Source organism: Rhinolophus sinicus, chromosome 9 (genome assembly GCF_057876585.1).
Source record: "Rhinolophus sinicus isolate RSI-liver-muscle chromosome 9, RSI-T2T, whole genome shotgun sequence".
NCBI classification, from domain to species: domain Eukaryota; kingdom Metazoa; phylum Chordata; class Mammalia; order Chiroptera; family Rhinolophidae; genus Rhinolophus; species Rhinolophus sinicus.
Window position 1 is genome coordinate 25,328,974 of NC_142509.1, and position 25,818 is coordinate 25,354,791.

Below are 25,818 nucleotides of genomic sequence, written 5' to 3' on the forward strand. Positions count from 1 at the left end.
AATTTTGGAAGAGAAAACTAAGATGAGAATTTGAACTTAGGTATTTTGATCATATTAAAGATGTTTTTTAAGTGTCTAAATAACAACATGAACTTACATACCACATAGGGACCGCTGGCTTTTGACCACACTTGGAATCACACTAAAACTGTCCGTCCTGGCCTATCACGGCCTCGGGAATCTGGTCCCTGCTTTCTCCTCCAGCCTCACCTTACAGCCTTCTCTCCCAAGCTTACTTCACTTGGACCAAATGTTTATTATTTTCTAGTTTCTCCAACATCAAACTCAATTTATTCTCAGGGTTTCTAATTTGCTATCCCCACTTCCTAAAACGCTCATCCCCTGGATCTTGCGGAACTTCAGAGCTCAGCTGAAATGCCCTTTTCCTTAGAGAGGCCTTCTATGATTCTCATTCATGTTCATTCTATCTCTCTCATCCATTCCTTTCCAATCTCTCTCTCTCTCTCTCTCTCTCTCTCTCTCTCTCTCTCTCTCTCTCATACACACACACACTCACACAATTTTGTTTACAGCATTTATGACTACCAAAAATTACCATATGCATATGTTCGCTTCTTCACTACCTACCTTCCCACTACAATGTGAGCTGAATGTGGACAGGTCACACATGCCTTATTCTCTACTACATTTGCAGGGACAAGAACACTGACTGGGACATAGAGGGAGGTCAGAAGAAAGAACAAAGGAAAGGAGGAGGAAGGTGGGGAGAAAGTAAGGAAAGAAAAATGTAGGGAGGGAGGGGAAATGAGGATGAGGGAGAGGAGCTGAGTAAGTGAACAGCGGACTTTCAATGTTTTCACCTACTTCTTTCACGCAATTTTCATTGTCAATGTGTAGGATGTGGCAACGAACTACTGTGACATAGTACATGGGGGAAAACAACACTATTTTCCTTGTGTGTCCACATGAACTAAAGCTGTACTTTCTATCAGAGCAGCTGTTAAAATGGAGCAGCAAGAAGATATTTTGCCTTCTGGATTAATTCTAGATCATTGTGTTCTAGGCTGAAAGTAATTTATTTTCATCAGGCTTAAATTATATTAAAAACAAATGAAGTATTTCTCCAATTAGAACAAAAGCTAAAGGAAAAAAAATTAGGAGATAATTTGCCTAACAGATTCATTTCATCAGTGCAATTTCTCCAGATTTTAAAGAATAAAAAATGGTGACCCAACACCTGCTTACTAGATAATTGTGGATGTGTTTATCCTGTTTTCATATCTGAACCACTGCAAACTGCATGAATACTGATTAACTTTTCAGTGCATATAACATCCAGGAAATGCAAACTATCCCAATTTTCTACAATATTTTGCAAAAGTTAGTAGAAATAATTATATTGCTTTTTTATAAACGATCAATGACAACTTCTGCACGTGTTAAATATAAGTGGTGTTTATGAGAAATTTTGAAATTTTACCTCTAAACATTTAAAAAGTGAAAAGAGAAATGTGGAAAGAGTCTTGCAAGAAATAATCCTCGTCCTTGGTTCAGACACTGGGAAGGAAGACAGCCTGCATAACTGCTAAAATGTCCTACCAACACAGACAGACCGAGTCGACACAGCATTTACTGAGCTGCCTACCAAGCACCTCTGAGCTGTGCACTGGGCGTGCGATGGTGAAGACAGAGGTTTTCCTATGAGAGGCTCACCGGTTAGTGTAAGGGAAAGACAACCAAGCAATAAGCAAATAAAATAACTGTAATTTATGGTGAATGATATAAAAGGAATTTTTTAAAGATGTCAAAATAGGTGATAAAAGAGGAATCTGAATTTCATATAGAATGTCAATAGGAACTCTCTGAGCTGTGCGATGAACAAAGTACAAAGCATTTCAGATAAGAAAAGGCTACAATGCCTAATCTCGCTCCTTCTATTCAATAATGTATAAGAGGTCTTCGCCAGTGTAATAAGGTAAGAAAAGGAAATAAAAGTTATTCAAAATGTAAAGGAAGAGCTAAAACTGATTCTATTCATAGACAAGCTAGTTATCTATATAATAAATCCTATCTACAAAGTAACTACTAGAAGATGTAAGTGAATTTAGCAAGGCCACAAGATATAAGGTCATTAGATAAGAATCAATGACATTCCGATATACCACATCACAATTTTAAAATGGAATTTTAAAACAAGTCCATTTGCAGTAATATCAAAAAATAATCAATACTTAGGAATAAATAAATAAGAGATACATAAGACCACTATGCTGAAAACTACAAAAGATTACTGAGAGAAATTAAAGAGGACCTAAATAACTAGAAAGATATACTCAAGTTTATGAACTGAAAGACTCAGTACTGCTTAGATGTTAATTCTCCCTAAATTGATCATTAGACTCAAGGGAATCCCATTCGAAATCCCTGCAGGCTCGTTAAAGAAACTGACAGGCTGATTCTAAAAACGTATAAGGAAATGCAAAAACTCTAGAACACCCAAAACATTTTCAGAAATAAAAAAGAAAAGTTCAAGGACTTATGCTACCCCATTTCAAAACTCATTATATAACCATAGTAATCAAATAGTGTGGCACTGGGGAAAGACTAAATCAATGGAACAGAAGTTTCAGAAATACATCCACACTTATATGGTCAATTTATTTTCAACAAAGGCCACAAAACAATTTACTGGGAAAAGAAGTCTTTGCAACAAGTGGTGCTGGAAAAACCTATATCCAAATTTCTGAATAAAAAAAGGAAAGACTACACTTACCTCACAACTTATAAAGAATTAAGACTGATCATAGAACTAAATGTTAAAAGGTAAAGCCATAAAGCTTCTAGAAAACATACATAATATCTTGACAGAAAATATGTATTCAGAAGATTTCTTAGGCAGTATACTGAAAGAAATGATAAAATAGACTTTATCAAAATTTAGGACTTATGCTCATCAAAAAACACTTTTAAGAAAATAGACCCACCACAGACTGGAATGAAATACTACAAAACTTCAATCTGAAAAAGACTCTGTATCCAATTTATATACACATTAAAAAAAAATTCTTACGAATCAATGTTTAAAAGAAAATCATCCAATAAAAGAATGGGCAAAAAGTTTAAACACTTCCCAAAGGAAGAGCTTTGAATGGCCAATAAGTCCATGAAACAGGCTCAACCTCATTGGTCATCGTGCAAATGTAAATTAAATCACTTTCAGATACCGGAGCAAAATTTCTTGAATGTTAGAGTTACAAAGATTTACAACCCCAAATGTCGGTGACCAGAACTCTCAGGTGCTGAGGAGTATATATATAATATTTTGGACTCCTCATGGTTCTGAATCAGCAGGCAAAGAAGGGAGTTACTGTGCTGGCTGGGGTGATGGATCCTGACTAGCCACACAAAAATCTGAACACAGATATTTATATTAGGTTGTTGCAAAAGGAATTGCAGTTTAAAAGGTTAACATTGCGAAAACTGCAATTACTTTTGCACCAACCTAAGAGGAGCTTTATATATAACCTCCAAAAACTAGCAATAACTCAAATATTCTTCAGTTGGAGAATGGATTAACTGTGATGCAGCCATACAATGGAATACACTCAACAATGTAAAGGGATGAACGACTTGACACGTGCACCGTGAGTCCATCTCAAATGCCGTTATGCGGAGTGAAAGAAACCAGACTCCAAAGGCTACCTACCAAATGATTCCACTCATATGTCATTCTGGAAAAGAAGAAACCACAGAAACAGAAAACCGGTCAGGGGGTGGGGTGTAGGGTGTGGGGTGACTCTGCAGGGACACTAGACAATTTTAGGGGGTGATGATTTGGGTAGTGGTTATACAACTTTATGCATTTGTCAAAACCCATAGAAATGTATGCTGTAAATGGTGAATTTGTATTTATTTAAATTTTACCTTAATAAACCTGACACCCCCACCAAATAAACAAACAGTAGAATGAAAGAAGAAAGAAAAATAAGATTGGGTTCATACAGTTGAGCCAGGTATAGGCTCAAAAGATGTCCCTGAGTAGTGGCCACGAGTGGGGACCTAAAATTTCTGGAAGCCGATGCCTGATCACTTACACTGTTCTCAACGTCTCCAGGATGACTTTCATCAAGTCCACGTTTGTATGGAAGATTAAATCATTCATACAGAGAGGCATGGGATAAAATACATAATAACAAATGTTCTTGGTAAGGCAGAAGTCAAAAGCAACTACTCTGAAACATCTAGGCTACACAATATTCTCTGCAAGTGCAAATAAAGGAAATCTTAAATGATACATATAAAAGCTTTTTATTTAAAAACAAATAGAAAAAAAGCATACAGATATAAAAACAGAAAACTTCAATTAGGCGTCATGTCCCTTCTGGCTGAATATTACCCACCTAAATTCCCAATGATTAATTCTCCCTTTCATTTCTTCCAAGTTCCAACAGGAATGAATAAATATAAATTGAAATGAAGATTTAGCTAATTATATTTATGTATTTCATATAAAACTTAAACATATTTATTTTCATTTGATTCTACTTATCAGGCTAGAACTTTTACTTCCTGACTTAAAATTTTACAGAAAGAGAAAATTAAAAAGGAAACGTAATTTAGGAATATTGTAAATAGTTAGGTCTTCTGCTAAAATCCAAGTTACCGACTCCCCCCAAATTTAAATTCAAAACATATATGCTCAATAAAATATTCTTAGATTAATTAATGGGGTCATTCGTTTAGCTAATGGAGAGAATATTAAGAATCCAGTGGACTAAAGGACAGATGATAATGAATGTGGCCAAAGGAAAATTCATGGAATGTTCCAAGCAATTGGCTCTTAACTCAAAGGGGAAAAAAAAGAAAAAAGAAAAAATAATAAAATAAATTGGGACTGGGATGAAAATGTGAAAATACAATGACACAAGAAATTCTATCTAAACTGGATTACTTTCAGCCTTTTAAAAACATTTTATTATAAAATGAGAGAAAAGAAAAAAAAAATTCTGGCTATGTCACCATGTTAATACTTTTTCCAGACTGTGGTCAATTTTTTTCATTGATCACAGTTCTATGCATATCTAATTGTAAACAAACAGACAATTAAAACAGAGAGATTTAAAATAATTTCAAGTGAAATAGAAATATTATTCCAATGTGCCACCTGATTTACATTTCCCAAAGATTTCTCAAAGAGCAACGATTAATACTGTCATGGAGATTAGGGTGTGACTGTATCCCACAGAGTAAACATGGCCAGGACAAAATGGGGAAGGGGGATGGAGTGAACATGACGAATTTAACCACAATTTTAACAAGGAAGAAACAGTAAGAGCCAACCAATTACTATGTGTGTGCACTTGGTGGTCATTCATGAGGCCATGCACTTAGGATCTGAGTACTTTTCTGTAGGTCTATTTCAATAAAAGTTTATTTAAAGCAAAGTAAGTATTTATGGCACGGAGGTATTGAGACGTACATAAAAGATACTAATTGCACTGTATTAGTTAAGTGCCAGATTCGCTTTGTGAGGGAGCGGCATTATATAGATCACAGCACAGAGCAATGTCACTTGGCTCCCGGCCACTCACTCATCCAGTCTCCTTTCCAGTGCATCCTGCATGCTACTGCCCAGATCCCATCATGCTGTTTCTGCTTTTGAACTTCTCGCTGGAAATGCACAGAATGCTGGGTAAGACCCAGCCTCCTTCATCCGCACCACTGGGCCTGCCCCACAGCCTCCAGCACCAAAGCACAGCAGGCACTCTACCTGCCAGATGCAAGCACGGCTGGCTCAGCCCTCCTCACCTTCACAGTGCTCCTGGAACTGAAACAGACCCCTCTCCTCTCAGCATCCACTCCCTTCTGGCCAATCACCTGGCGATTCTCCTCCACCCAATCCCCCCACCCCCCTCCCCCCCATCTTTCTCACAACACCCATCCCCTCCGGACTCCACCTGGTCAATGGCCCCTCTACCTTCGGGACTTCAGCCAGCATCACAGGATGCAGTGAGCTCTGAATGAGCGCCCACCCCCGGCGAGGTGGAGCTGCCTCTCTTCCATGCTCCCACAGCCCTGGGCTCTGACCACTTTCGAGGCATTATCCCACTCTTTTGCAATTATTTTTATTTCATGAATGGGTAAAACGGTTCGACGTTTTAAAAACACAGCAAAAGCTAAGTTTTCTTCCCATTCCTGTCTGGCATCTTCCCAGCAGTGCATCAACCACCATCACCCCTAAGGGAACCACTGTTATCGGTTCCTTTATCTTTTTCGGGAAGTGGTGTGTGTCACTTCTGAGCCAGTGCTGTTAAGAAATCGGTGGGACTTCTTGACACTCTTTCACCCAGCTGGACGCAGAGGACGACAAGTCCTAAGGGACAGCAGCGCCACAACAAGAGCTTGAGCACGTGTTGGGAGAGGCCTGCCGCTAACCTGAACCCTGTTCAGTACTGCATGAGAAAGAAACTTCCATGTGCCATTTTGGGTCTCTTTGTTACAGGCGCTGTGATACCTTCTAACACAACACAAAGGCAGGCACAAGTCTGAACCTCTGTTTTCCACCATCACACTTCCTGCGTGAGCCTTTTTATCCAGAATACTACACCGTGGAGATCTTCCTACACTTGCCATATACGACGGTTGCTCCTACAGTGGCATGGTATGCCATCACATGGAATGTTGTAATTTATATGACCTGTTCCCTAACGGTGAACGTTTAGGATGTCACAAATGTTCTGCTTTTACGAAACTGCTGCGATCTCCATATGTCATTGCTCATGTGCTCCTGAATATTCACAGGCCACATCCCTCAGAGGGAAATGTTAAAGCCAAAGGTGGCATGGGCATTCTGTGCTTTTACTAGGCCTGGCCAGGTTAGCCCCCTTGAAGTGGCACCCACGTATATTCCCACCAGCAAGGGATCAGAGGGCCTGCGCAACCCCACAGACACACCAGAAGTGTGCTATTAAACTTTGGGATCTTTCGCCCATTTGAAAGATAAAAACATAATAATGTCTCAGAGTAACTTTCATTTGCATTTCTCTTATTTTTTACTCAAGTTGAACATCTCTTCCTATGTTTCAGTTCCATTGGTTTTTGCTTTTCAATGGCCTGTCTTTCCATAGCCTTTGCCCATTTTTATGCTGGGTTCTGGGTCTCTGGCTCACAGGTGTCTTTCTGTGTTGGGGTTTGCTCGTCAGCACGGCTGCTCCCGGAATCCTTCCGGCTCAACATCTCTCAGGTATTAGGCCACATCCGGGTGCCCATGTCTGATTCCCTGTCAGGCGCCTGACATTAATGGACATACCTCTCGCATTTCCTAATTAAACATGTCACTGGCCTTTCGAATGGACAGTGGGCATCACGTTAGGAAAGGATGCACCTCTTCCTCCGGAAGAAAGTAGCAGTTGTTTGTTTTTGCAGGGGCCCCACGAGGTAAGCGGCCTGCTGGTGCGCAGGGTTTTCACTCTCTCAGCCCCAGCACAATGGCTAGGACTTAATCGGCTCAATAAACATTTGATAAGTTTACCAAGGGGAATATCAGTACGGCTTGTGGAATAGTCATGGATGGTGTCGGGCTGGGCACGGAGAGACTAATGGGCGAGAGTCCAGAGAGAAGGAAGGAACAAGCACGCAGAGGTAGGAAATTTCAGTTCAGACAAGGAAAGAATGAGACCTCCAATCTGGACAGGGCAGGTTCCTGCAGGGAAGAGGTGGAAGGGATGCTTTATTTCACAGTGAGAGGCTCGAAGGTGCTCGGAGAGCTGGACGGCATCCAGCAGGCTAGGGATCCATTTAACAGAACACCAATACCAGGTGTTATCAGCTACACAATACTCAGTGTTTGCTGAACGCTTCGAAATGCCAGAAAGCCTGCTGGGGAATAGTTTTTAATACAAGCGGGCAATTGTTTCATCAAAAATTAAGACTCGGCCCTGAAATCCAGGTCTGAGGAGTTCAGAGCTGGAGCTTTTTCTTAAACACACGGGCCCTGAGCAAAGCTGAATTCCCACCCCTGGCCGTTCCCCGTGGTCCTCTGCGGTAGGACACTCACCCACGCCTGTCCCCAGATGGCCCTTTGCACCCTCGTCCCATTCCCGAAGCCAGCCTACAACAGTACACAGCGAGGATCCCTACGAACGAACAAGGCCTACCTATCGCCAAGCCCTGAATACTTCTATTAGAATAGGAAGATGTTATCCAAAGCCTCTGAGACTCAATTGAATAGAAACGAGATCGCGGAACTCCAGGAGGGGAGGCCGCCACTGCTGACCTGCAGGGACAAGCAGACCCACAGCCCACTGCTATGGACCTCACGTGACCTGTGCTTTGAGCTGCTTTTCATATTTTAACTGGAAATATAATGAATACGAAAGGAATATTTCATATTCTTTTCAGGGCAATGAGATGGTTTCTGTGCTTATGTCACCCAAATTCATTTTAACTTATAACCGGCTGACTCTAGTCAGCTGACTCTAACTAAATGACAGGTATTTTTAAAAGTTATAGGGTTACGTTTAATTTTTTAAAGGCAGTTACACTCAGGGCCTCATACCATTTTCCAGACGTGGGGATGTCACCACGGAAGCAACACGGGCTGTATCAATGAGTGTTCTTTCTACCCTGTGCACAGGGCGTGGGGGACAATTACACAACTGCTATCCCATGACCTGTCTACTCGAAAACACTGCCCAACTGATCCCCCTATTTCCATAGATGTTCATGCTAACTATCGTTTATCCCAACAGTGCATAGACACCCACAAGCCATGGCGAAGGTGATGGAGAGGACATTGGATGTATACGCATAAACAGTGGGTCACCACTTTACCCCTGGAATGCTGCCATCACACTGAGAAAGTAATCACACACTGTACACAAATACACTCTTTACCCAAAATGCTACAGGTAGGAGTTTTACAGTAACGGCAGGTGAAAGGATTTCATGTTAAAACAGAAAGTCAACATTCCCCTCCCCCCAAAAAAAGAGAGTCAATTCCTCTGGGGTGTAAAACACTGAACTAGAAGCTTTAGTCACTTAAAGGAAACGGCATCAGAGGTTATCTTCGGTCTCAAGGAATTTGTACTCCAGTTAGAGAAACAGCACTAATGAGGCACCTGGTAAAGTTACATTTTCCACAGTAAGTGCCAAATGAATGCCACGTGCAGCAGGAAGGCCAGAAAATGGACTGTTTATAGTTAAGCTATTCCATGGGTGGACCTCTGAGAAAAACGCAGGCCAGAAGAAGAGACCGAGAGCCCATTTGAAGGTGTAACGTGCCAGAGCACAGCGCTCAGCAGTTTAAGTGGATGACAAAGGAAAAAAAAAAACAAGGAAAAAAGATGTAGGCCAGTTTTGGTGATCTGAATGACAGCAACAAGTGGAACTTTATCCTGTGGTGGGGGTTTAGGACACGTTTAGAACACAAACAAAACATGCTGAAATGGTGTTTTCAGATGACTTCATCACAGTTACAAAAGGGACTACAGAATGAAAATAAAAATAGGATAGCCAGTCCTAAAAAATCTGGATCAGGCTACAGCCCAAGTAATATTATCCGGTCTCTGGATTGGGGATAATCTTAGTATAAACTACGGTGGTGGTGGAGATGGAAAATGACAGGGCATGTGTGACCAGGACAGAGAGGAGTCAGCAGGCGTCTCCTCTGAGAGGCACACACAGTAGCGGTGTCGCTCACATCAGTAGCAAGAGAGGACAGGAGCCAGATTGGGGTGGGTCGGTGTGTGTGAGCGTGTGAGTGTGAGTGTGTGAGTGTGTGTGTGTGTGTGAGTGTGAGTGTGTGTGTGAGTGTGAGTGTGTGTGTGTGTGTGTGTGTGTGACTGGGTTTCTGAGTTTGGGGTTTTCTGGAGAGGGGAGGACATGATTAGGAAGGTTATAGATTTGTTCCAGTGGGGGCAGGAGTAACACAAGGCACTAGAAGTAAACTTTAGGCAAATGAGTCACAAGACGGCAACACGTGGCTCACTAAGGCTGGAGGCAGAGCAGGGGGATCAGGCAAGGTGACCCGAAGGAGTGGACGGGCACAAACAAGGAAAAGGATGCAGGACACAGAGCGGTGCATGACCAGCCAGAGGCCAAGAGCCTTGCAAAGCCTCCTGGGACTGGGAAATAGAATATGCCGTTTCATCATACCCCATGTCACTTTTGTCATGTCAGTTAATCTTCTATACATTAACTAATTAGTTCCTTTCCTTCCACATAGTTTTAAATAATTTAAGAAGATGTACTTTATAGAATGTATTTATTCCCCTAAATTATAGAAACTAAGTACACGATCATGCCCCCCACCCCCACCCCAAATGGCACTTAAGTTCTCCTTGAGTCCCCTTTTCCCTCACTCCACATGTTCATTACCCAACCTACTGTGTTCTACCTCCAGAATATACCCCCAACCCATCCCCGTTCTTGCATTTCCACTGCCCTGACGCTGCCACCACTGGCACATTCCGGGATGGCAGCAGGAGCCTCCAAATTCATCTCCCCACTTCCACTCTCCCACTTCTGACCCTGACAATTCATTCACCATAAAGAGGCTAGAATGCTATTGAAACATACAACAGACGTGGTGGAAACCGACCAGAGCTTCCCATTGCACAGACAATTTTAAAGCCCTGAGTCCTGCCTACCTCCCTCACCTCATCTTCACCCCACTTCTCACTCACACAGCGCTGCCGACCTTGATCTTCTGGCTCTTTCTAAAGCACACGGTGCTTTTCCTGCCCCAGTTAATTACCATGCTGTTCCTTCTATGGAGAACGCTGTTCCACCTGATCTTCATGGGGATGGCCCCTTCTTTCTAGAAATCAATCACTTCCTCAAAAAAACATTCCCTTCAGCAACTGATTAATGCCACGGCCTCTTTCCTGTCACCTGCTAGTCAGTGTCCACGTGGCACCGCTAAGACGCGTCGCCCTCACTGATATTCACAACCCCCTGCAGGCCTGTGATCCCCGCACCCCACCGATGGGGCCACCCTAACCATTAGCGTCTGTCGTACATCAACAAGCTGCATGTTTTAGTCACTTGCTTTGAGCCAATGTTCCTTAGTTTCTTGATCAATAAAACAAAGGGACCGGGAAAGATAAACATACAATGGTTTCATGAATTCAACTGCGATTGGGTTTTTTTTTGTTTTGTTTTGTTTCTTTAATTAAAAAGAAAATTTTAAATTATAGTCGACATGCAAAATTATATTGTTCCTTTTCCCCTTTTCTGCTCAACTCCCCCTACTCTCCTCCCCTCTGGAAACCATCAGTTTGTTCTCTGTATGAGTTTGATTCTGCTTCATTGGTTAATTCGTTTGTTTGGGTTTTTCAGATTCAACATGTAAGTGAAATCATATTGTATGTGTCTTTCTCTGACTTATTTCATGGAGCATAATACCCTCTAGGTCCATCCATGTTGTTGCCAATGGTAAGACTTATTCTTTCTATGCCTGAGTAACATGCCCTTGTACACAGTATACGTACTCAGTCTTCTTTATCCGTTCTTCTATCAGTGGACACTTAGGTTGCTTCCATATGTTGGCTCTTATAAATAACGCTACAATGAACATAGAAGTGCATATATGCGATTGGTTTTGATTGCATTCTTTTTTGCTGTTGCTCTTATGCTATTTTGACAGGTAGAGAAGGAGGAAAAGAGATAAAGAAAAGGAAGAGTGAAAGAAGGTGGGAGGGAGAAGGGAAAAAAGGAAGAAAAATGATGGAGAGAGGTTGAGGGTTTCTATGGAACCACTTCTTGTGGAAAATTAATCATCCTGTTTTGTTCCGGCAACAAGTAGCTATTTCAGGAAGAAACTAACCGCTTCATGCATGAAGTTCCAGCATTACCTAACCTGAACTCTACTGCTGCCCCAAGAGACATTTCATCTACATATTCAGAAAAGCCTCCTAGTCAGTCAGCTCAGCACCTGACAGAGCTTGGCCTCTGCAGTGTGGCAGGTCCCAACTCTGCAAGGTCAGTTCCAGCTCAGCCCATCACTTTCTACAATATGCTGGGCAAGTCGCTTCACCTCCGAATGTCAGTCCTCTCACCTATAAAATGGGGCTACCATCAACCTCCATGTGGGGTTATTCTAAAGAGGTCTGTACGTAAAGCACTGAGCACCTAAGGCCTTGATAACTACTGTCATCATCCTACAAACGGTACCAGACAGTTTCAAAGTTTCCACTTCTTAGGATACCTGTGCTGCTATGGGTAAGCTGGAAACTGAGCACCAGCTGTGAATTACTAGTGAAGTTCTAACAGCGGTATCATGTGTCTAGAGTTTTACAGGTAGTCCCTGTTTCACATTTTAACCCGTTTTCCCACCAAGAGCCAAATATGTTGTTTCAAAAATAAAATTACACTTCAGGGTATGATACACTAACAAGGGCCGGACTTAGCCTCTCACCATAACAACAAGAAAATTCTACTAAATATATGAAGTAGCTGGTTTCAGACATGGAAAGTGCTCGAGTCCCTGGGAGAAGGGAAACAAACTAGGAGGGCCCCAGGACGGGCCAGCTCTTGGCCTGGACATACTTTCTGAAATGTGATTCTGGGAGGGGAGCCCAAGCAGACCATGGGGGTTGTACGGAGGTGAGGGCAGCAGTTCAGAGACGCCAAGGTGCCTTGAAACACCCAGGTAAAATAATGAAGAGCTAGAACTACTAAGCCAGTAGTGACAACAACATAACATTCTAGAATATACACAATTCAAAAGAAGACAGGAAAAGAAGGACAAAGCAACAAGGCAATAGGAGGATTTGAGACTTCAATCTAACTGCACTAGTAATCATTTAACTGTAAATGGTCTAAAGAGTCTAATTAAAAGTCAGAGTTAAGAGATGCACCATGCAAACCACATGTCTCCCTGAAAATAAGACCTAACCGGAAAAGAAGCCCTTACATGATTTTTCAGGATGACATCCCCTAAACATAAGCCCTAATGCGTCTCTTGGAGCAAAAATTAATATAAGACCCGGTCTTATTTTCGGGGAAACATAGTGGAGTGATTATATCAATGTGAGACAAAGTTGATGTCAGAACAATATATTACCACGACAAAGGACTTCTCCTAATGATAAAGGGGTCAATTCATAACCCCTGACGATGACAGAACAATCGCAATGTGTGGGCATCTATCATAGGAGACCCAGCAATTCCTCTGTCGGGCACATAACAAATAGAAATGACAGCGGATGTTCACAACAAGGCTTGTCTAAAAATGTCCATCGCAGCTTTATGCACAATTGCCCCAAACGTGGACAACCCCAATCCATGAACAAGGGAATTGTGTCAAGTCCATACTATGGAACACCATTCGGCAATAAAACAAATAAAATCGCTATACAAGCCAACACTATAGATGAACTTCAAAGAAAGGACATTGTCTGAGGCAAACGAGCCAGACGTGAAAGAGTGTGTATTATTTGATTCTATTTCCATGCTGTTCTAATAGAAAAGGTAAGTGTAATCTATTGCGACTGAAAGCTGATCAGTGTTGCCTGGGGGTGGGGTGAGCTGAATACAAAGGGGCCAGTGTGTACCTTTTAAAGTGATGGAAATTGTCTGTATATGGATTGTGGCAATAAGTACACGGCATAGACCTCTGTTAAAACTCAAAACTCTATACTTAAAATGGATGCACCTTACTGAATGCACCTGATACTGCTATAAAATTGTTTTGCAAAAGTAAGAACACAAGCGTACAGCATGTTTATCAGTAAACAAAGAAAAAATAAGTAACAACTGGATTCTCATATGTGTGGTATCTCACCAGAAGGAAAAGTGCCCAAATCGATGTTTCCACTAAACTATTCTATTTCCAGTTCTTTTCTGTCACCAATTCTGAACCCACTTGTTGGTTTAAAGGTAGAAGCCACAAAATAAAACTAATTTCAGTCTTCTTAAATAGTCATAAATTACATAATAAGCATATGGATTCCTAAAGAACAAACTTTGAAAACCAACGATGATTTTTTTAAAGTTCAAGTGAAAATTCCAATTAAAAAAAAAAAAAAAAAAAAAAAAAAGATTTCTTTAGGGAGTAAGTGCATTTTCCAAGGTAAGAATATTCGCTTCTTTAAGAAGCTGGCCTGGTTTCTCTCTTTGTGTTCCACTATCTTAAACAGTCTGAGGGACGAGAACAACTCTGCCTGCCCCACCTTTGCTGGGATTTCTTGTCTAACCCAAACCGTAAGTATCTTCTCTGTTGATCAGCAGGCAGACTTAGGGCACCGCTCTGAGCTAAGGCTGACCTAAAGCATCAAGCAGACTCCGTGCAGATGAAGTGTGACAATTCTCTTCAACAAATGGCCCGCTATGCAAATCAAGTTACCTTAATTCCAAGCTGTGTGAACAAAATTATTGCCCTATATCCCCAGCTTCTTATCTGAGCCTCTCCTGCACCTTCGAGCCTTAACTGAACCTGAGGACACTGTGTCCCCTGCAAGCCCCTGTCCTTCCAAACCCATTGTGCCACAATATAATTCATTACAAATCCTATCTTCAAGTCTGGAATTCAGTGACCTCTCGCCACCTCAGCTGCTACCCCACTGGTCCGAAGGCCAGCGTCTTCTGTCACCATTATGTCACAGAAGCTGCTGGCATTCTGCCTTCCCGGCCCACACTTCTGGGACAACCAGACTGCTCTGTGTATGCTGCCTGAGTCAGACTGTGCCGCCCCAATGCCAACTTTCCTACACCCAATCTCACTCTAAGTAAAAGCTGAAATCTGCGTGACCTAACAAGCCTCTCCACCCCCGTACCGGTCACCCGCACCCAGCCCCTGGGCTGCAGCCTCTCTGGCCTCTTTGCTATTCCCCCACCATGTGGGTCCAATCTAAGGGTCCCTGCCCCGCTGAACCCTCTGCCTGGGCCTGCTTCTCCTAGATAAATACACAGGGGCTCGGCAACCTCACCACCCCCCAAGTGTCCCTTTATCAGTGGCACCTTCTCAAAACACGCTATTGGAAACTGCCACACACACCAGCCACCCCTGCCTCTCTTCATGGTGCCACGAGGCTCCAATACGTGTACGACCACGTGTGCGGTACAGGCATACGCTATTTGATCGAGCTTTATTTTACCGTACTTCCAAAATATTGTTTTCATCAACATCAAGGCAAGACTCGCTCTCCACCAGCAAAAAGATTATGGCCCGCTGAAGGCTCAAAAGATGGTTAACATTTTTTAGCAATAAAACATTTTTCATTAAGGTATGTACATTGTTTTTTAGACAGAATGCTAGTGTACACTTAACAGACCACAGTACAGTGTAAACTTAACTTTTATGTGCGCCAGGAAACCAGAAACTGTGTGATTCACTGTATTGCAACATTTGCTTTCTTGCCGGTGCTCTGGAACCCAACCCGCAGTATCTCCGAGGTGCACCTGTGTGTATTTTTGTCGCTCTGGCTTCCCCTGCAGGATGTTAGCTCCATAAAAAACACCCATTTCAGTACTGTCCACTGATGCATTCCCCGGTGCCGACAAGAACCCCTGGCGCACAGTGAAATTTACTGAATGAATGGGTATATTTTTAGCAATAGATTTCAAACACTGCCTACTAATCACCTCATGGCGTATCTCCACATTTCCTGTTCGGACTTTGAGTAGAAGTAGAAATACTGAAATAAATCAAGGACATGGTATAAAACTCTCAGAAAAGGCATTTCCGAAAGAGCTAAAACCAGGGGATATTAAGACCGTGTGCTGCCACCCGGAATTTCTCAACACACCTGGGGCTCTTCGAATCCTAAAATGCTCCAAATCATCCCCTCACCGTCAGTTCAAAAAGCTGATGGACAACTCTTCCAGTAGAGGCGATGTTTCCTGGGCCGTTGGCCTTCTCAATAAATGTTAAGACCCCACATTTGTTAATATTGCCAGAGCATATCACGTTTTCCCCGTTACATGTGTGGTTCCTGGCAGGCGGAGGGCTCAAAGGTGAGTCAGCTGCAGGTGCCGGCTGAGGGGCTAGGCTGACCTCAGCTAAGAGACTGGCTTCCCAGCACGTGCCTTCAGATTTAAACTCATGCCTCAGACACTGCACCAGGGGCCCCTCGCATGCATCTCAGGAGCTCCTTGGCAGCAGCAAACACTTTACTCCTGATGGGCACTGGCGTGACAGCCATCCATGGATTCGCATCTTTTGCAGAGGGAGCTGGTTAGGGAGGGAAACCCTCTGTGGTCTGATGCTGTCTTAGTCTGCCCATGGGCCCTTTTGTTTAAGGAGACATTTCCAGTGAGGCTGTCCAAACTTACTCGACTGTGAAGGTCTCATTCAGCAAAGCACAGAAGCAGACCTGCTCCAGAGAGAGCTTTGTGCGTCCCCCACAATTCTAGATTTTAGTATCGTAACTTATTAAATAGGAATTGTAGAGTTGGTGTGCTATTAAAAAAACAAAACAAGGAATTCCATGCTGGTGAGGGGCAGAAAAAAGCGGTTGTGAAGAGCATACGTCTATCTAATCCAAGCTCCGCCTCCTGGGAGTTGTGTAAATGTGGTCACGTTATTTACCTAGCAGAGAAAACACTCAGTGCTTAGAACACAGGTAGCCATCACTGTCTTAAACTAATAGTACTTCCTACCCACATGGCTCAGAAATGCTCAGGGAAAATTAAATAGCAACAGTCTGAAAGATCACAGAGTTGGCAGCCTGCAGCTCGGGGGTCGGGTGACCACACACCGGCGTCCCCACAGTGTTTACGACTAGCAGACGTTAACAGATTGCGTTGTTCCAGTAAAATGCAGCTTTTCTGAATTTTTCTTGGAAGTGATCATTATGGCTGATTTTAGAACTTGAATGATGACTTTAAAAAGGAAAACCAATCCTAATAAACTGGTTTAAAAAAAAAAGACAGCTACATTTTCTCACAGAACTGGTTTAGCCTTTTCATCCTCTTTGAAAGTTGCCTCACACCTCTCAGATGTCCCACGTTTTCAGAGTGGCAGAGTTTATACATGGGGGAGGGGACATCTTCCAGCTCTGGCAGACTCCAATTCTAGGAACCGACACCAAGGCTTGTTGAAGGGAACACAGATAAGAAAGTCAACTGAAAAGACTGCCTGCCCGTAGGTTTTTAAGTACTAACAGCTCTTCCCTCTTCTCTAATGTCTTTCCTCTCTGGGCAGCTTTTTTATTAGGAAACTTATGTTCAAACTGTGCAGAATCGGTGCCCCTAATTTTTCTAGGTTCCCTCACCACTAGTCGCCTGTTGCTGCATTGCCTTTTCAATTGAAAATTCAATCAGCTGTGCTTAGCGAAGTGTTCATCTCTGCTGTCTGAAAGTTTACACGGCTCTTTAACTGAAAGCTTACATGGATCCCTCACTGAAAGTCTCCCCACAAAGACATGGATAAATAATTGATGCAGAATTGAATGGGGTCCTAAGGTTTTTATTCTCCTTACTAGTTGGTTGCTCTCAGCGGGAGAAAATTCTATAGATGAGATGAGATAGGGTGGGAACTGGGCTTTGTGACTGTCAACCTGGGGCGGGGCGGGGGACTTTTGTCAGGGGATTCTGTCCCCTCACAGGGACAGAAAGAAACACTGCCAAACAAAGGTGGAAACAAAAGGGAAAGCAAAGATTGAAACTGCTTCCCTGGTTAAGATTCCCTTCACCACAATCATATGCAAAAGTGCTCAATTTGCTATAATTTAATCCCAGCCTCTGAGTTGGGAGTTGCACAGTTATAAATTATTTGCAGAATTTAACCATCTATTATGTTTTGAAGCACAAACACTTCAGTAATTTGATAAATTATAGATTGGAAATTTTGTTCTTTGAAACTGATTTTAAAAAGTAACCCTAAAATGTTTTATTCTGTCTTTTATGTTTTTCAGTATTTCTTTGGTCTTGTATAATTACCAAATTTCATTAATAGACACCTAAGACTTAGTTGTGTCCATCTTTGTTTATTTATATAGAGACTGCTCAGAACTTTTTTTAAAAGGACTTTGTAAGTACAATTTGTTTTTCCAATGTATTCTTTTTATAATGAAACATATACTTTTGTTTTCAAAGCCAGTGGCAAGTATATTTCTTATGCCTTATCCCCAAACGCCAAAAATAATTTATGTATTCTTTCTACGTAAATGTTCTTTGAAATCATGCTAAATATGTTTGAGACCAACATAAAAATTATTTAAGAAATCAAAGTGAAAAGTAAAAATTGAAAAGGCACCAGATTGGAAAGAAGTAAAATTGTTTTCATTCAGAGACAGGATCCTGTCTGTATAAAATCCTAAGGAATTCACACACACACGTGCACACACATATACATACATGCACTTACGAGAACTAACAAACAAGGTCAGCAAGGTTGCAGGATACAAGCTCACTATACAAAAACCTACTCTATTTCCAAGTACTAGCAGTGAACCACCAAGACTGAAACTAAGGAAACAATCCCACTAACAAGAGCATCAAAAACATTAAAATACTTGGGAATAAATTTAACAAGAAGTATAAGACTAAAAACAAAAAAGCACTGCCGAGAGAAATTAAAGATGACTTACATAAATGTAGAGACATTTCACTTTCATGGATTGGAAGACTCAATACTGTTAAAATGGCAGTTCTCTTCAAATTGATTTACAGATTCAACACAATCCCTATCAAAATCCCAGGATATATAGATATAGATCTATATATAGATATGTAAATTGAAAAACTGATGCTAAAATTCATGTGGAAATGCAAAGGACCCAGAGTTAGCAAAAAGCAATTTTGGGGGGGAAAAAATGAACAAAGTGGGAGAATTAGTTTTCCTGATTTCAAAACTTACTGTGAAGCTACAGTAATCAAGACAGGGTGGTACTGATAAGGACAGACGTACAGATTAATGGCACAAAACTCAGAGCCCAGAAATAAGTCCTCACAATTATGGTCAATTAATTTTCAACAAAGGTGCAAAGACAATCTAATGGTGAAAAGGAACATTTTTCCACAAATGGTGTTAGACATCTGCCTATCAGCATGCAAAAAAGGATGAATTTAGATCCTTACCCTACACCACACACCAAAATTAATTCAAAAATCAACCAAAGACCTAGACGTAAGAGCTAAGATGATAAAACTTCCAGAAGAAAATCTTTGTGGATTTCAGGTAGGCAAAAAATTCTTATATCTGACACAAAGTATGATTCATAACATATAGTATATATGTGTAGTACTTCATCGAAATTAAAACTTTCTGCACTTCAAAAGTCACCATTCAGAAAATGAAAAAGAGGAGTTATTTTTGGGAGAAAACACTTGTAAATCACCCAAATGATAAATAACATAAATGAAGACAATCAATTTGGAGAGGGGGCAAAAGATTTAAACAGACATTTGAGCAAAGAAGATACACGAATGGCTAATTGGCACTAACACGTTCAATATCATTAACTGTTAGGGAAATACCAATCAAGACCACAAAGAAGTAGCACTTCTTACCCACTAGAATGCTATCATCAATAAGACAGACAACAGCAAGTGTTGATGAGATTATGGCGAACCTGTAGCTCTCAGACATTGACGGAGAGAATGTCAATGTCACGCTGGGAAACAATTAGTAATTTCTTAGTAAGTCAAACGTGAATTTACCATACAACCCAGCAGTTCCACTCCTGGTTATATACTGAAGAGAAGTGAAAACATGTCCATGCTTGCACACGAAGGTTCAGAGCAGCATCGCTTGTAACAGACACAAAGTGGGAATAATCCAAATGTCCCTCAGCTGGTGAATGGAGAGACAAAATGTGGTCTATTCCTATAACGGAATATTACTCATCGGCAAAAGAGAATGAAGGACTGCTACACCCAATGCCAAGGACGAACCTCCAAAACCTTATGGTAAGTGAAATAAGCCGGATGTAAGACTACAGTCTATATACTGTAAGATGCCATTCATATGAAATGTTCAGAAAAGGCAAATTACTATTGAGACAGAAAGGAGATTAATGGTCAGCTGCCTGGAACGGGGCTGGGAACAGAGAGTGACTACAAGTGGGCACGAGGCCTCTCTTTGAGGTGCGGAAATGTTTTAAAACTGGAGTGTGGTCATGGTTGCACAACTCTGTAAATTTACTAAAACTCATCAACTTATAACTTACAATGGGTGAATTTTATGGCATGTAATACCATACCTCAAAAAAGCAGATTTTTAAAAAGTAAAAATTGCGGTTTTATTTTGACCAAAAAGACACGAACATTATTTCACACAAATTCAAAAAGATTAATATTCAAACTCTGGATTAAGCTCTGAAGTCAGTGTTATAAAATGAAATGTCTTCCGTGGCAATATGTGATGTAATACTACACTAACTGTAATGTTCTTTATACAGGAAACTAACATTTGCATACCTCATGAGTTAAGTATCTATTTTGGAGTTTACTCATAATGAGAAACATCTTCCTCTGACAGGGGAGGGTCTGCAGACAGAGAACCTAAATAGATTGTCAATAGACAGATGGAATTTATCAAATGCCATGTGCCTCACTTGCATACGATGAAATTATCATTTCAATATATACTATAGAAGAAAATTCTAACAAAATTACCTTAACTATAACTAAGTTTACTGTCTAGTCAATAACCAGTAGTTTCCCTTTAAAACCATTCTTTCAATGAGCCAAACCAAGAACATTATATTAATATCTAAATGTGTACATTTTACTGACAGCAAATTAGGAATCAACTTAATAACCATTAAGACGTATAATTTCTAATTAAGGATGAGGAAGATAAAAGCAGCTGTCTCTCTTTTTTCCCCCAAAAAAAACTGGCAATTAAAAACAAAGAATTAAGCATCTGTCCTATTGTATTAATTTTCTATTGCCATGTAATAACTCACCACAAGCTCAGTGACTTATAAACACCACCTACTTTTTATCTCACAGTTCTGCAGGTCAGAAGTTGAGGTGGGCTCCTTCCAGTTTTCTGCTTAGCGTCTCACAAGGCCAAAATCAAGGTGTTGGCAAGCTGGGTTCTTAGGTCTAGAGGCTTCGGGGAAGAACCTGCTCCCAAACTCATTCAGGCTGTCAGCAGAATTCAGTTCCTGTGGTTGCAGGACTGAGGTCCCTGTTTCCTTGCTGCCTGTCGGCAAGGGCTCACTCTCAGCCCCTAGAAGTTACCCACTAGCCTTCTCGTGTGCTTCCCTCTACCTGAAAAGCCAATGACCGTGCACTGAAATCTCTCGTGTGCTTTCCATCTCTCTGACTTCCGCTTCTGCTACCCGCCTGAGGAAATTCTCTGGTGTGAGTAGATTAAGCCCACCCAGATCATAACCTTAATGATACCTGCAAAATCTCTTTAAGTAGTAACGCCAGGTGGCGAACGTCATGGGGGGTCCTTTTAGAATTCTTCTAATCACACCTGCCTTTCCTACATGAACTAAATTTAAAGGCAATCGTATTGCTCTAGTAGATGAATACAAGTAACAAATGAGGAAGGAAGAGCATAATCAGAAAACACACCATTCTGTAACTCCCTAATAAAAGAACTGACTTAGGCAAACAAAGATCGTCAATGAAAAAGAAACAAACGGCAGATGACAGCTTAATGAAGAACTTGAGAGCTGACCACATCCGAGCCCACTTTAGAGCTGTGACTCCACAGTGACACCTACGTGTAGTGTCCCTCCTGCTACAAAGCACACAGTACCACCTGTGAAGAACTCTTGCCAAAAAAGTCAAATCTTATGCTAATCAAGTGGTGAGATCTAACTCTCAGTTTACAGGAAATATAGGAAATACAATAGAAGTGTGACTTAAATGATACCATGAAGAAACAAACAGAAAAATCCAGAATGTGGAACATTCTACAGTGCCACTGGCTCAGTTTCTACAATAAGTCAATTATCTGACGGGAGTGGCAGGTGGAGGTATCTGTTCTAGATTAAAGAGACATTATCACCAATTACAACCGCAGAACAATATTTGTATCCTGATTCAAACAAACCAAGAATAAAAAGGCATTTTTAATGAGGAAAATTTTAATATAGACTATACTCAGTATTAGAGTATCTAAGAATCATCAAAAATTTTCATTGGTTGGGATAAAGGTATTGAGATTATGTAAGAAAACATGCATATTTTTCAGAGATGCATATAGGACTGAGATGTCATGAGGGGGGTTGCTAGTTGCTTTAAAATATTTCAGCAAACACAAAAAGAGCAGACGGACAAAGCAAGCATAGCAAAATGTTGAAAACTATTGGATCGGGTGATGTATAGGTCATAGGGGTTCACTACTCTAGCCCACTTTTGTGTATGGTGAAAAAATTTTATAATAAACGATGTAGGAGCTTTCATTAACTGAGCATCTCCTAAGGACCAATCACTGTGTCAAGAGCTTCGCAAACATTTCCTGCTGAATCCTCACAACAGTCTTATGAAGTAGCTACCATTGTCATCTCCACTTTTAGAGATAAGAAAACTAATGAAATAGCAACCAGTTTGGGGTGTCGCCCACAGAGCTGCCAATCACCCATTATCTCAGCCCAGCTTCAGAGGCCAAGGAAATGAAAGATTTCTATTGTTTTCATTTCACAAAACATGTTTACAAATTGGCTATAGCACACGATGGATGGCACCCCCCAAACTCTGCACTAACCATGGCCGGAGGGATGGGTAAGGTATGGGAAGAGAGGAAAAAAGTTGATAGGCAGGGGGACAGAGGGTTGAACAGGAACAGGAGAACCACAGAAAAGCCACAAGGGGTAACCCAGAAATCCACCAAGGGGTAACACAAAGAGGTGGTCACGGGAGGGGGCAGATGGAACAGATGGCAGAGACAAAGGGGTAAAGAACGGTGCTGAAATGGGAAGAGAGACCTGGAAAGCCAAATGTACTCCCCCTACGGTCCACCTTCCTTCCCTTCTTCCCCAATCCCTAATGCCTGCCAGAAAATGAGAACGCCACAGAGCAAAAGGAGGGACCAGACAGACAAGCGCTAGACATGTTAAATACATAGCCGTGTCTAAACGTAATGACAGATCTGTGTCGGGCCACTTACCTGGTGCTCTCACCCCACCCCCACGCCCAATCAGTGATGGTTCTTCCCTTTGACCTTCCAAGTGTAAACTTTAGCTTCTCCTGACCAGCTCCAAGCTCATGAATCAGAAGGAAAGGGAGAAGGAATGATTTATTTAAACGATTTTTGGTTTTTTAACAGCTTAACTGAGATGAAATTCACAGACTTTCAGTGTCCCGTGAAGGGCTCTTGGGGAAGAATCTGTGTGGCTGAAGCTAAAGTTCATTAGGCACTCAGATCAAAGGCTCCTGGAGCCAGTGTCAGCTAAGGTTTTAATCACGACAATGGAAAGAACATGTTTGAGGAGCTGAACGTGTGCGTTGTGGGGATGGCAGACAGGAAAGGGGCTACACTACAGAAGGGAGAGCAAGGAGCAGAAAACGCAAAGGGAGGAAAAATCCTCAATGCATTTCAGAAAGCAGAGTGAGAGGTGTCGGGGAGAGCAGGTGTGTCACCATCTACCAGTGAGTTCTTGTCGCAGCGAACCACTTACACAAATTATATGTTAAAAAATACCTTCCTCTCGTAGCAGCATCAGTCACTAAAAATGGAAGCAACCTATCTGTGTCCACCAATGGATGAATGGAACAACAAAATGGGGCATCTCCATCCAATGCATTATCGATCATAAAAAGGAATGAAGTCCCGATGCGTGCTACGACATGGGGGAACCCTGAAAATACTCATACTATGCTGAGAGAAGCCCGATGCAAAAGGACGTATACTGTGGGATACCATGTATTCGGAATGAATACATAGTCAAATCCATGCAGGCAGAAGTTAGATTAGTACCCAGGGGCTGGGGGAGGGGGAGAATGGGCAGTGAATGCCAATGGTACGGAGTTTCTTTGGGGGGGTTGAAAACGTTGCAAAATGAGACTCTGGTGATGGTTGCACTATTCTATGAATACACCCAAAACCACCAACTGTATACATTCAATGGGTGAATTTTATGCTCTGTAAAATGTTATCTCAATATAGTTTTAAAAATTACAAATCTTATTAAAAATACAAATTTTTATAAAGAAAAAAAGTTAAAAATGTAAAAATTATACTGTCAAAAAACAAATTTAAAACTGTTTCAACAATAATTAATTCCCTTTTCCCCTTTCCTCCAAAAGATACAGTGTTTCTCTCTCTTGTTATTATGATCGGTTTATTTTCTGGGTTTATTTTTTTTATTTATTTTTTTCTGGTACAAAATGGGGAGCAAAGGAGACCATTTAACCAAACACCATGAAAACAATGAGAAGCAGCAACAACAATGAAGATGAAAGCCAAACCCTTTTAATTGAGCTGTTGTTCCCCAACCAAATCCTGCCGATAGGAGGACACACGTCTTTGTGGTTAAGGGCTTTGCACACATTGTCCTCAGAGCACAGACAGTCTACCCTCCTCTGCTTCTCCAGATCACATCACCCACCTTTCCACCACTGCGTTTCATGGGTTATCACAGAAGCTACGTCTGCTGAAGGTCGCTGTGACAGACTGGCTAATTTTTACAGACTAGGTGAAAACTGGTTTACAAAACTCCAGACTTTCTGCACTGGTTTCTGCTTTACTTGAAAAAAAAAAAAAAGAACATCCTAAGTCTTTCTAAAAATCGATCCAGTTATTACCAGGTGACTTTCTACAGTACATTTTACCTCCATTGTTTCCTTTCCAACCGCCTTTAAAGAATTATCAGAGTAGAAAAGAATTGTGAATCAAGACATGTCACTTCACTTCACCAAGCTGAGTCTACACCTCCTTACTTGTAAATGGAGGGGGCAATTATTTCTAAGAATATTCAGTCTCAAATGGGTCAGTCCGTTATCTATGAATCATGGAAACAGAACTGAATGCAGAATCAGAGTTTCAGGAAACTTTAGTAAGATCTTAATTTCCTGACATTTTAATAATTTCCTCTAGTAGTAAAATAACTTAAAAACTAAGGCCCAGTTCCTCAGCAAACCTTATGAGTAATTGTGGGAGGCAAGCAAGGTGCAAAGAAAGGAAATGGGCATCCTATTCTCTTACATTCAGCTCTGTGGCTTTCATGGAAATACCCTAGAATTATCTGTTTATCACATCACTCCGGGCAGATTAACAATACAGCCAACTGGCAGGCCAAATAATGAATCCTGTCCTAGTTGAGAATAAAATATGATTTCGGAAATTTCTGGACAGCAGGAACTGATTTGGGGGAACGGGGAAAACAAAGTATGTACACCACAGCTCTTACCTAACCCAGCTGACACTCACCCCCAAACAAACTGCCAGCCTTTCAGAGGCAGGTGAGAACACTCTCATTTCTTCATCGGCCTTGAAACTACACTACAGTCCTGGTTTCTCTAGGCACTGACTACGGTCGCCACGCAACACTCCTACACAACCACTCGCCTGCACGGGCCAGGACCAGCCCTGGCCAGGACTGGGCATCGCCAGCGAGAGATGGGTCCTTGACCTCTGTGTATACAACAGGGGGAGTCCTCGTGACCTGCTGGGTAGAGACACTGAATGGGGCCACAGGAAAAAGAGTAATTGATGCGGAACTGACAATAACGAATGGCATACAAAACCCATACACTTGTGAATACTGCCAAGATCAAGGGACCCAGCCCCACACTTTGGAAAGAGAGAAGCCAACCACGCGGGTGGGATAATACACGGGGGGGATAATGCTTATGAAGACACAGGCCAACTCCTTGGGATCACAGAACGAACAACAGCACGGACAGAAGCTGGGGACCTCAGAAGCAGGTCCAAACAGAGAGAGCTTCTTTCCGCTTACCCAGTCCCCAGTCCTTTGTTCCGGCCACCTCCCCAACTGCCTGAAAACC

At 41.6% G+C, this 25,818-nt stretch overlaps 1 protein-coding gene across 4 annotated transcripts in view; it reads right to left on the reverse strand.

Annotated features, from left to right (window-relative positions):
- Nucleotides 1-25,818, reverse strand: part of GRK3 (G protein-coupled receptor kinase 3) — a 118,130-nt gene that overhangs the window by 69,080 nt on the left and 23,232 nt on the right. The gene's annotated exons all lie outside the window — the stretch shown is intronic.